This window comes from Tursiops truncatus, chromosome 4 (assembly GCF_011762595.2).
Source record: "Tursiops truncatus isolate mTurTru1 chromosome 4, mTurTru1.mat.Y, whole genome shotgun sequence".
In the NCBI taxonomy this organism is placed as follows: Eukaryota; Metazoa; Chordata; class Mammalia; order Artiodactyla; family Delphinidae; genus Tursiops; species Tursiops truncatus.
Window position 1 is genome coordinate 142,703,992 of NC_047037.1, and position 11,484 is coordinate 142,715,475.

General features: G+C 63.8%; 1 long non-coding RNA gene across 1 annotated transcript; it reads left to right on the top strand.

The window, feature by feature from the left end:
- Positions 1–907: 907 nt before the first annotated feature.
- LOC141278632 (uncharacterized) lies at positions 908–7,235 on the top strand. The gene is made up of 2 exons (XR_012331672.1): positions 908–6,526; positions 6,680–7,235. It is a non-coding gene; the product is annotated as an uncharacterized lncRNA (long non-coding RNA).
- Positions 7,236–11,484: the final 4,249 nt, after the last annotated feature.

The following is an 11,484-nucleotide window of genomic DNA, read 5'->3' on the forward strand; positions in this document are numbered from 1 at the left end:
GGGCCCTGGAGGGGCTCTGGGCCGGGCCCGTGGGAGGGAGTGGGGGGCTGGAGGAGGAGCCCCCTGAGGGGCCGCGGGGGAGGCAGAGTGTCCGGACCAGGGGTGTCATCCGGGACCAGGGGTGTCATCCGGCGGCCGGAGCAGCAGGTGCCAGGCTCAGGAAGCCAGGGGCTGTGCCGGAGGGTCGAGCACCGCCCTCTGGGGAAGCGGGTGGGGCGGGGTCCCCAGGGAAGAGGCGACATTGGTACACACGCAGCAGGGGGTGCCAGCTGCTTGCCTGGAGGCTGGGGAGCAGGATGGGAGCAGCTGGGAGAGGGGACTTGAGGCTGGGGGCAGCAGGGCCCTGGGAGAGGGAGGACGTGGGTGGTGGTGTTCTGGGTAGAGGGTCAGGGTCACTCTGGGGCCCCCAGCAAATCCCTCCTCTGCCGCCGTGCTGGGCGGGGTTCAGGGCGGGCCAGGGGAGGAAGGGCCCAGCGGGTGGGAGGTGGAAGGCCTAGGAGCCCCGGGGACTGGAGGGTGGCTTGTGTGGGGGCCACGCCCTCGGACGTCGGGGTTATCGACGGAGGACCCTGCGCGTCTGCTCCTGGCTTTGTCCAGAGGGTCCCGCGTGGGGTTCCCCGTGGCCGCCCACCCGCACCGAGTCGTCGGCGGGCCCGACCCTGTTTGTGCCTGGCGTTGGGTGTCACCAGATGTGTCTTGAGTGGGCATCCGCTGGGTGGGGCAGGGAGGGGGGCAAGGCCCAGACGCGCTGCCTCTGGCGTGTCGCTCGCGCGGCGATAGCGCTGGTGACGCATCCTGGCCGAGGTCACGGTGCTGAGAGGCCTTCAGGGTTCCCAGGGTCGGGAGGGCGGGGCAGGCGGGGCTGCACGGCAGCGGCTTCCACGCCTGTGACGCCTCCTCTACAGCGGTTCACGTGGCGTAGGTTGGAGGGTGAGGACAGGCGCGTTCCTGGCGTCGGCTGTGCTTCTTGAGCCTGCCTCAAGGTTAAGGTTCACGTGGCGTAGGTTGGAGGGTGAGGACAGGCGTGTTCCTGGCGTCGGCTGTGCTTCTTGAGCCTGCCTTACGGTTAAGAAAGCGTTACTTTGAGATTCTGGGAGAAAGTCTGTGATTACTCGCATTGATGTTTCTTCTGGCGCCACGGAGGCTGCTGGTTGTAGGGCCTCCTGCTGGGCCTGGAGCCTTGTCTCTCCTGTCCCCCGGTCCCGCCCCCTGGAGAGGTCCTGGGACCTTCTCTCCAGAGGGAAACTGAGGTCTGGAGATGGGGAGCCTCCCCACAGCTGGCGCTGGGCTCTCGGGAACCCAGAGCTTCTGGCTGCCCCGTGACCTCGCCCTCAATTCAGGCCAGCACCAGGCGAGCCGCAGCACAGGGCTCGTGTGACTCGGGAGGAACGGGCCCCGGGACGCCGCCCCCGCAGCGCCCTCCTCCTGCCTCGGCATCTGGTTTTCAGCACAGCGGTAGTTACTCCCAAGTCAGCGTCTCTCCTGGGTTGGGAGCAGAGTCTAATCACTAGCGATGTTTAATTAGAGAACCAGGCGCAGGTCGGCCCTCTGGCTGCAGGGCTCCTGCGGGGACGAGCGGGCAAGCCCTCCCTCTGCCTCCCTGATGTGCCCTCGTCCCCGTCCCCTGGCAGGGCCCACCTGCAGCTCTGTCTCATTCAGCCAACCCTTTCTGGCCTAATCTGTGGCCGGCCCGAGTCACCCCACCAGAGGGAGAGGAGACCCCTCCACACGGGGAGCTGTGTCCGGTAGGGCAGGAACAACTGTCCTGTAGCCCAGTCCGGGCTTGCCTGGGGCCCACCGGAGGAGGAGGCAGGGGGACGGTGGCAGGTGTGAGCGACGGGGGCATCAGCTCCGTGCCAGCTGAACTCACACCCCAAGGGCAGATGGGCCCCTCCTGGCTCTGCATCTGCATGGTTGGGGTCCTGGAGGTGTCAGGCTGGGTGGCAGCCCGCAAGGGCGGTTTGCACTGGCCCCCGGATGACTGCAGTGCAGGCTGGGGCTGCTGTCTGGCTGAGGCCCAGGATGGGGAGAGGGGTGCCGTGGTCATCTGCCAGTCCCCACCACAGGCTGCTCGCTCGTGACAGGAAACCCAGGTCATCGTGGCCGATTGTTTAACATGCGGGAGAGTTGTCCCTTACGGCGAGCATCTGGGAGCGGGCAGTCCAGGTCTGCAATCTGGGAGCGGGCAGTCCAGGCCTGCAGAGTGCCGTCAGCAGCCCGGGCTCCACTGTCTCTCCTCCTCTTTGTGCTAAAACAGCTGCCAGCGCCCCACCCATCACAGCACATTCCAGCCGGGGGAGGTGGGGGGCGGGGGGCAGACCGCAAGAGGGACGGGGAAGCCTGCCCTGCCCCCATTGTAAGTCCTCCTCAGAGGCCCACCCAGGGATGTCCAGCCCCAGCTCATTGGCCAGGGCTGGGTTACGTCCCCCCCCAGGTTCCAGGGAGGCTGGGCAGGCAGGGCCGGCCCCTGCTGTGGAGAGCAGGCCTCCTGCCCTCTGGCCCTTGGGGCGGCCGCCAGTCCCTGACCACGTGCCCCTGCCTTTGGCCTCAGCACCAAACCCTGCAGCCTCTCTGGGGGATTTGTCACCAGCGTCCGGGAGGGGAGTTCCCATCCCAGGGGTGGTGATGGCCCGGCACGGGACTGCACGGGAGCGCCTGTGTGGAAGTGCCCACTCCACAGCCCAGGCTGGACGAGGCAGGGTGCCCATGGTGTCCCCTCCAGGCCCGGGAGGGGTCCCCAGAGCGGAGGTGGCATCCCACCAAGAAGCAGCTCTCAGGAGGGGCCGTCCCAGGGCTGTGGCCCAGGCTGCTCTGGGGGCACATGGCGGGTTGGGGGCCAGGCCAGCCCCTGCACACCCCACACCTGCCCGGAGGCCTCGGGGAGGCAGGGCCGTCCACTTTGGAGTCCTCCATGCCGCTGGGCACGTCTTCCTGTCGGGGTGCGTTGGGCAGATGGCTGGTGCCTCCCTCTGGACGTCAAGGAGCAGCCTGTGTCCCCTCGCCAGGCCCTTGTTGCCAGGGTGTCTGCGAGCCGCCCGCAGGCCCAGCAAGGGCAGCAGGTGCTTTCTTTATACTTGCGCTGAGCGTGTGGAAGCGGCTGGGGGAAGTGGTCAGCAGGGCGGCGGCTGTCAGCTGGGGGGGCAGGAGGACTCCCCGCTAGGAGCCTGACCCCTGGACCAGGTGAAGGTCAGATGTCCAAGGGCGAGATGCTCGGGGATGAGAAGGCGGCGGAGGGTGTGTTTTGAGCTCTGGCCCTGCAGAGCTGTGATGGGTCCTGGTGTGGCGAGGGTGCGGGACACCCGGTGGGAGCGGGGAGACCCCAAGCGCCGGGGCTGGGCAAGGGCCCCCTGTCGTGGGCAGACCCAGCCCTGGGAGTAGGCGGGGTCCCCATTTTCCAGAAAAGAGCAGGGGGGTGACGGGGGGCCCTTGGGGGATGATGGAGGCTCTCGGGGGGCTGCTCTGCTACAGGGCTCCTGAGTTAGACGTCGCGTGCTGCCGGCCAGGTGGGCAGCTGGGCCCCGTGGGCCCCAGCCCTGCTTGGACAAGGTCCCGGCTGGTGGGTGATGCTGGCGGGGAGGGCGGGGCAGTAACTGCTGGGACGCTTGGCTGTTGCCGCTCCAGAACCACGTGCCCCGAACTCCCCGCTCAGTTTTGCGCTGAGAGGCGAGTTCAGGTTTGGACACGGGGCAGGTGTGGGGCATTCTGGTGGGGGCCTGCAGACACCTCTGCTGCTGCTGGCCGGGGCCACGTCCTGGGGAAGAGCCGGGCACTGCCCTGTCCTTGCCCAGCCGCGCTCGGCAGCCCGGCTGTCTTCCCGAAGGCCCTGTCCCAACCCCAGCCCGTGGCCCAGGCCTCTGCTCACCCACAGACCTTCTGGGCACTGGTCACTGCGACGGTGCCATTGGGCTTTCCTGCCCGGCCACAGGAACGTCTGCCTGCTGGGCGGGGCCTCTCGAGCCCCTGGGAGGCCACCTCTTCCGTGGAGACTGCCCGCTGCCCCCAGGATGGACCTGTCCTCCTCCCCTCTCGTGGCCGGCCGCCTCCTGTCCCCTGGGTGGGCTCTGGAGCCCCTTTCCCAGAGCCAGGTCAGAGGTCCCTTCGGGGCCCACCTGCCCCTGGTCCCAGAGAAGCTTAGAGACTCGACCCAGCCCTCAGCTCTCCCTGCCCTGGGGCCGCACGTCTGAGCGTCATTAACCGTCATCCCTCGGGGGTCCCACCTCCCGGTCCCGTGAATGTCCCGGTCCCGTGAATGTCCTGTTTCCTCCGTGGTTTGATCCCTCGGGGGCCCCACCTCCCGGGTCCCATGAATGTCCTGTTTCCTCCGTGGTTTGCTGGAGTCGCTGCACTGGGTTCTGAGGTCACTTGGGACACCTGCTCGCTCTGCCTGCTGTCAGCTGGGTACAGCCAGCTTCACCTGCTTCCTTTGACTTTTAGGGGCTGCTTCTTAAATATTTAATTTTGTTTCATGATATGTGAACTTGAGCTGCATTGTGAGGGTCAAGTCTGCAGTGTAAGATTTAATCCTCCTTAACAGTACTTGACAGTGGGGGGGGGGGGTTGCTCCTGTTCTGGTGGAGAACGTGTTTAAAAGCAGGGAGCTGTGTTGCATCTACAGCAGATAAGATTGATTTTGTCCGTAAAGACTGGGGGCCACACTCACACTGGACAGGACGGCTGGAGTCAGGGGCTGGGCGTCCCAGCTGTCACTCAGGCCCTGGGTCCTCGGTCTGTGTGTATGGGAAAAAATAAGCCCACAAGTGGATGTGAGACTTGGGTGAGTGATGCCGTCTGGACACCCTGCCACGTCCAGCACCATGTCCCCACCCTCCTGGTGCCTGGGGGCCCCACGCTCAGGGCAGGACAACCTCATCCCCTTATACCAGCCCAGTGGGAGTCCTGGAGCCCTGGGCCGTGCAGCCTGACTCCCAAACAAGAATGATTGGGGTAATTATTACGACTGGGATTAAACGAAGGAGAACAGGGAAGAAAGGCAGCTCCGGTGGGGCTAGGCTGGCAGCCGCCACCCCGACTCCTGCACCCAGAGACCACCAGCTGCGACGGGGTGGGGCGTCAGGCCCTGTGATGCTGACCTGCCGGCCGTGGGGTGAGTGTGTGAGTGTGAGCGTGTGTGCATGGGCCTGCGTGTGTGCATGCATACATACATGTATGTGCACGCGAGTGTGCTTTTAGGAGCAAAGTCTGCAGGTGCAAGGCAGGTGTTTGCTCTCCGGCACGGCCCTCTCAGAATAGGAAGGACACCTATGGTTCCTGACCCTTGAGCGCTTCTGCTGAGGGGAGAAGCCGAGTTTTCTTGGATTCCTTCTCGGCTCCTGTTCAGAGTCATGTGTTTCGTTATTACTTTTCCTGCCGCGGGGGCAGATGGTGCGATTAGTTTTCCATGTGCTGCATGGCTTTGCATTCCTGGGGCTGCAGCCTGGCTCAGGGGTCCCTGGCCGTGCTGTGTCCACTCTGCTCACAAATGAGGGGCCTGCAGCTTTTCCTGGAGACTTCCCTTCAGGTCTGCAGGAAGGTCCACGGTGCCCATGAGCTTCCTCCTGCTGGAGGGGGGAGGGGTGTTTCCAACCCCAAGGCTGGACCCCACCCTGCTCCCACGCCCCCCAGAGGGCGGAGGCTTCTCCCCAGGCCCCTTCTGCTGCAGGACCCCCTGGAATCCCAGGTGAGGCTTTGTTCTGGTCCTCGTCCCGTCCAGCCCACACCCTGAACTCCTCCTGGGGTGGGATCCTGCACAGGACACATGGGTTCCAGCAGGACTGCACCCTGGCCTGCCCCTCGGATGTCCTGTTGTCCGGCTGGTGTCCTGGTCCCAACATCCCAGAAGGAGCAGATAGCTGGGCCGGGACCTCCACCTGCTCTGGGGTCCCCCGAGGTCCCTGACAAGACGGGCCCTCCCCTCCTGCCTGGCCTCTGGAGCCTGCTGGTGTCTCCTTGTCACCATGTGACAAAACCTGCTTCGCAAGGAATGTGTCCACGTCCAGTGCAAAGCAGACACCCGGCACCCGTGCCCCGCCCCCACCGGGACAGGCATTACTAATCAATCACCACCTCCTCCCAGCACGATGGGGCCTCAAACCCTGCCTCCGCGGACCATCCAGAAGCAGCTCCTAGTGACCGGGGTGCAGGTAAGGCGCCTGCCCCCTTCCTGTCCTTGTCTCCGTGGTGGAGACCACCATGGCCAGTCCCAAGGCCGAGCACAGAGCCTGGTCCTTCCCCGGCTTGCTGTGGGCCTGCGCCCTCTGATTCTCTGGGGTCGCGCACAGCCCCAGCCTGATCTGGACACAACAGTGAGTGCATGTAACACGCACCACTTTGGGGGCAGCTCCCAGAGTCAGGGCCCCATGCACCCCATGCGCCGGGCTGCCTGTCCCCCAGCCTGGTCCTGCGTGAGGACGACACGGAGCAGAGCCCCGCTGACTCAGGTGGACTTGCTGTGCCGCGAGAGGTGAACCGTGGTCGTGGAGCCGCTGACTTTTGAGAGTGTTTGTCACAGCAGCAGAACCGGCGCCTTGTGAGTGACACGCCTCCTTCCTGTCCCCCCACCCCCACCCCTACCCCCGGGAGACCGAGGAGTAGAAACAAGTCGCCCTGTCTGTGCTGAGGTCAGGGCAGGCTGCCATCAGCAAGTCGGCCAGAAATACTGAGAAATAAGAATTTTCTGCAGGAAAGAAGCAGCAAATCAGATGTGCTTGCAGGGAATGACAACTAAAGAAGAATCTCCCGTGGTGGTTTTCACACCGACATGGTACCAGCTGTTCCTTCTCGTTTCCTCTCTGGAGCTGCCTGGGACGTGGGACATTCAATAAACTCTGCCGGACACGTGACGAGTTCTCCGACACACGCAGTGGAGCTGAAATTAACCTCTAAGTCACAGTGAGGTGAGCGTAACAACCTGGAAAAGAAGCACGTGCTCTCCAGAGTGACTCGGGCCCCAGAGGAAGCCATGCGGCCCGATGGGAGGTCTGGAGAAGCCTAGCACAGAAGACGCTCCCCAGTGCAGCTTCTAGAAGGCGGCCAGAAATGCACTCGGTGGAGAACTTTCCACTGTGTTTTCATTATACACAAGAGAGAATAAAAAATACATGAACTAAGCATTCAGTTCCAGACTGTGGAGAAGAAAAATAAGGCAAAGCCCGAAGCCCAAGAAAGCGGCAGGAACCCGTGAAAAAAGAGAAAAGAAGTGGCTGGTTTGCAAACAGAGAAACAATAGAATCAATAAGCCTTCAATGTCCCCTGGGAGTTGCTTGTGGAGGCGTCTGCATGACCTGGGGGTCCCCCTCGGGCGGCTGTCAGGAAAGCGGCTCCCCGCCGGCTCCCCCGGGGCCGCTGCGTTGGCCGGGAGCTCTCTGCACTGCTCTGCCAGGTGCTGGGGTCGGGGGGCGGGGGGGGGGCGGGCAGTGGGGTGCGGGTTCTTGGCTTGTCCCGCGCTTTCTATGAAGGACAAATATTCGACCAAGGCGCAGGGAGCCGGGCTCCCAGGATGGAGCAGGGGTCACGGGCCCTGGCGGCCCCAAAGGGGTCAGTCGTTTCCCACGGCCAAGTGATCCCCCAGCGCTTTGGGAAGAGAGCCAGAGCCCCCGATGTCCGGGTGTCTGGAGGCCTGAGCAGCCAGAGCAGGGCCTGAGGGCCGGGAGGGGCCACTTGCACCTTGTCCAGGGCCCGCTGGGCCGGGGGCCTGAGCCCAGGGCTGGTGCCCAAGAGGTCCCGCCATAGCCACGCCAGGGCGAGTCCCCGGCCCCCCCTTCCGCATCCTGTCCAGGACAGCCGACCACAGACGTCACGTGTCCATGGCAACACAGCAGCCCCCAAACAGAGGGCCCCCAGCCCTGAAGGAAACCAGGCACCACTCTCCTCCCCCCCGACCCCAGAACCGAAGAGAAAGCAGGGGTCTCTCTGGAGCTCTGGAGCGTCGTGGTGCGACACCTTGGCCGAGGGACCCTGCATCCCTGCTGTGGCTCCTCTCACAGCGCTGTCCTTCGCTTCCGCCTGGCTCCAGGGCTGCGAGCAGAAAGACACGCAGCTGCTCGGGGCGAAGGGAAAGTTGTTTGGACGAAACTAAAACAAGACCGTCATATATTAAAGGCAGCTGTAAAACAGGACTTAGCCTTGTAATAATATTTTGGTTTTGTTTGCCCTGTGCGCATCCTGAAAAATGTGACCTCAGCCGGGGGGTGGTCACACTCCGAGCCCTCGCGAGCACTTTGGCTGCCGTGAAAGACCCCGCGGCCCCCAAGTCCAAAGGCCACTGTGGCGCCCCCGCTCACCGCGGCTGAAAGGGGATGAACTACCGTCGGGCGTTTTCCACAGCCAGTCCCTGGAACCACGGCCGATGGGTGTTAATACAAGTGGCATCGGGGCATTCTCCACCCTCAGTGGCCGCCAGCTCTGGGCCGAGTGTCTCTACACGTTGTCTCCTGGAATCCTGCCAACCCCACGACGTAGGTGCCACTGCTGTCCTGTGTGACGGGTGAGGGCCCCGAGGCTCAGGGAGGCTGGGGACCCTCGTGCACCGAGTGGAGCCTGAGGCCCTGCAGCAAGGAAGTCCTCGGGACTGACAGCCATGCAGCCCTGTCCACACCCGGGGTCTGGTAGGCCACGCGGCCCCCGCACGACGGGAGGAGATGGGCAGCCCCGGGCAGGCACAGCATGAGGCCGCAGCCAACGTCTCTCCTGGAAGCGGACCCTCCGGCTTCCAGCCTTCGGGCGGTGCAGCCCGAGGGTGCGGCCAGAAACCGCAGAGACTGGCGAGCTGGCCAAGTGAAGCCGCTACATTTGGGGAAATTTGTGAGGCAGTGACAGCTAACTCTACACTGGGGTTCTGCTTGGGCGGTCAAATCCCCCACCCCGTCCCACCACAGCCCACTCTCCGCCCCAGGCAGCCCCTCCCCCGAGCCTGCGGCCCTGCAGGCTCCGCACGCCCCAGCCCTGCCAGGCCCCGTCCCACAGTTCGCACAGGACCCTGCTCCTGTCGGCCCCGAGCCCTCTGGCCCCTGGCTAGCCCCCTCCCATCTCCTCCTTCCTGCCACAAGCCCACTGAGGGGCCCAGCCTGTTCAGGGCGTCATCCTCACGTGTGACCCTAGGCCCCTGTGCTTGCTGACGTCCCCTGGGACTTGATCCAGGCCTCAAGCCTCATGCTCCACCCCCAACACTGCCCTTTCCAGCGCCTCTCCTGGGACCCAAGGGAGTTTTCCTGGATCCCAGCCCTGCCCGGAGGGTCCAGAATCCAGGCAGGCTCTGCACACCCCTCCCCTCCTGCCCTCCCGACCCCCAAACCTCACACCTGTCCCGTCCCCACACCTGTCCCATCCCACCTGTCCCGTCCCCCACCTGTCCTGTCTCTCACAGCTGTTCATCCCACACACCTGTTTCATTCCTCACACCTGTCCCATCCCTCACACCTGTCCCATTCCTCACACCTGTCTTGTCCCTCACACCTGTTCCATCCCCCACACCTGTCCTGTCCCTCACACCTGTCCCATCCCTCACACCTTTTCCATGCCTCACACCTGTTCCATCCCCCACACGTGTCTTGTCTCTCACACGTGTCCCATCCCTCACACCTGTCCCATCCCTCACACCTTTTCCATCCCTCACACCTGTCCCATCCCCCACACCTGCCTTGTCCCTCACACCTGTCCCGTCCCCCACACCTGTCCCATCCCCCACACGTGTCCCCAGCCCCTGTGTGTCAGGTACCCACCCCTGGCAACTACTACTTAGGTTACAGAACCCAGTCATCAGCCTCCACAGGGCGCCAGCGGGCGACAGGACCCGAGGTGCAGTGGAGTGAGGCGTGCAGCCCCTGTTGGTCATGTCCTTTGAAGAGGTGTGAGGCGGCGTGTTGTCGTGAGGCCCGCGCACTGGCTCTGTCCACCGCCATGCCTCCAGAGGACCTCGGGGCTGGGACGCGGTTTCCCAGCCTTGGATGAAGAGTCTTGGGGGTCCTGAGGCACCGTCCGGCGGGAGCCTTGGCCGGCCAGTGACTGGCCCGGGGGAGACCCGGTCCCTCCCTAAGTGTCCCTGTCTGCCCGAGCGCAGGGGCCTGGTCTTGGCACGTGTAGCCAAGGCTGTGGGCTTTGGGGTGTGAAGGCTCAGGGCATCTGGGGAGAGGAAGGGCGATGACTGGGGGCAGCTGTCAGTCACGGGAGGCTGGGCGACGGAGGAGGTGTTTTGTCAGTAATTCTGCATTCCTGCATGTTGTAAACAGAATTCCCACTTGCCTTTTGTTTATGAGACTTTATTAATGATTTACCTTTCTGCTCAGTTATTTATTAGGTGTTAAGCCAGTGTTCCTACAACTGCACCCTGGTGCTGAGACTGGGCCTCCCCGTGTGTGTCTGTGCACACGTGCATATGTTTATTTGTATGTGTGTGTGTCCAAACATGGGTGCATGGTGTGTTCCCGTGTGTGTGGGCTCACGTGTGCGCCTTGCACGTGTGCATGTGTGTGCCTGTGTGCCTGTGCATGTGCTTGTTCTTGAACTTGAACTCCTGGGCCCAGGCGTCCGTTTGCTTGAGGGGTGATGGCCTGCAGAGGGAGATCCTGCAGCCATTTGATGCCCGAGAAGCCACGCCGTCATTTGCTCTGAGGGGGGTCCCCCAAGTTCTACCGTCTCCCCATTTAGAGCCTGGTCCCAGCCTGGAGGGCAGAGCGTGGCGGCCCCTCCCTCAGCCTCATGGTGGGCCGTGGGCACCACAGCCTCTGACTGGCAGGCCTGGACAGAGCCTGTTTAATCAGATAGTGTTTCCAGGAACCAGATAACAAACACACTTTCTGGAAGCAGCAAGAATAGCCCATCTCCCAGGAGAGGAAGGAAAACAAGAACCTGCTGGTGGCCACACCCGGGACGGCGGCCAGGGCCTGGGCTTGCCAGCTGGCACACGGAAGGCAGCTCTGCATGTGCAAAGGCCCTGCACACGGCAGCCTGCAGACTTGGGGCTGCTGTCTGGGCGCCGGAGGCGCAACCCCACAGCCAGGCCCAGAGCAGCAGGGATGGGGGCTCTGCCAGCCCATCCCCTGGGAGCAGAGGAAGGAAGAGCAGGGATCTGTGAGGACAGTTGGGAAGAGGGCTTCACGAGGCGCTGCTTCTGTGACCTGGGGCCTTCTGGGCGGGGCCGGGGCCGCTGAAGCACGGGGGCCTGGAGGCTCTGGTGGGGACGGAGCTCCCCCTGCCCAGAGGCCACGGCCTCTGCCTCAGGTACCTACCTGCTCCCCAGACCAGCTCATTAGAGGTACCTCCGTCTCCATCATCCCTCCAGGCCCTGATGCGGGCTGAGGGGCCTTGCCCTCAGAGGTGGGTCTGTGGCCTCCTCCCTGGACCCCGCCCTGCAGGGAGGAGGGCGGGTGGGCTCTCAGAGGAAGACGATGTCCTGCAGGCGGCAGGGGGTCCTGGCCTCAGCCCTGTAGGACCCACGTAGGACATTCTTCAGAAAACCACAGTTTTCCTTCTAAACCTCATTCCTGCTGG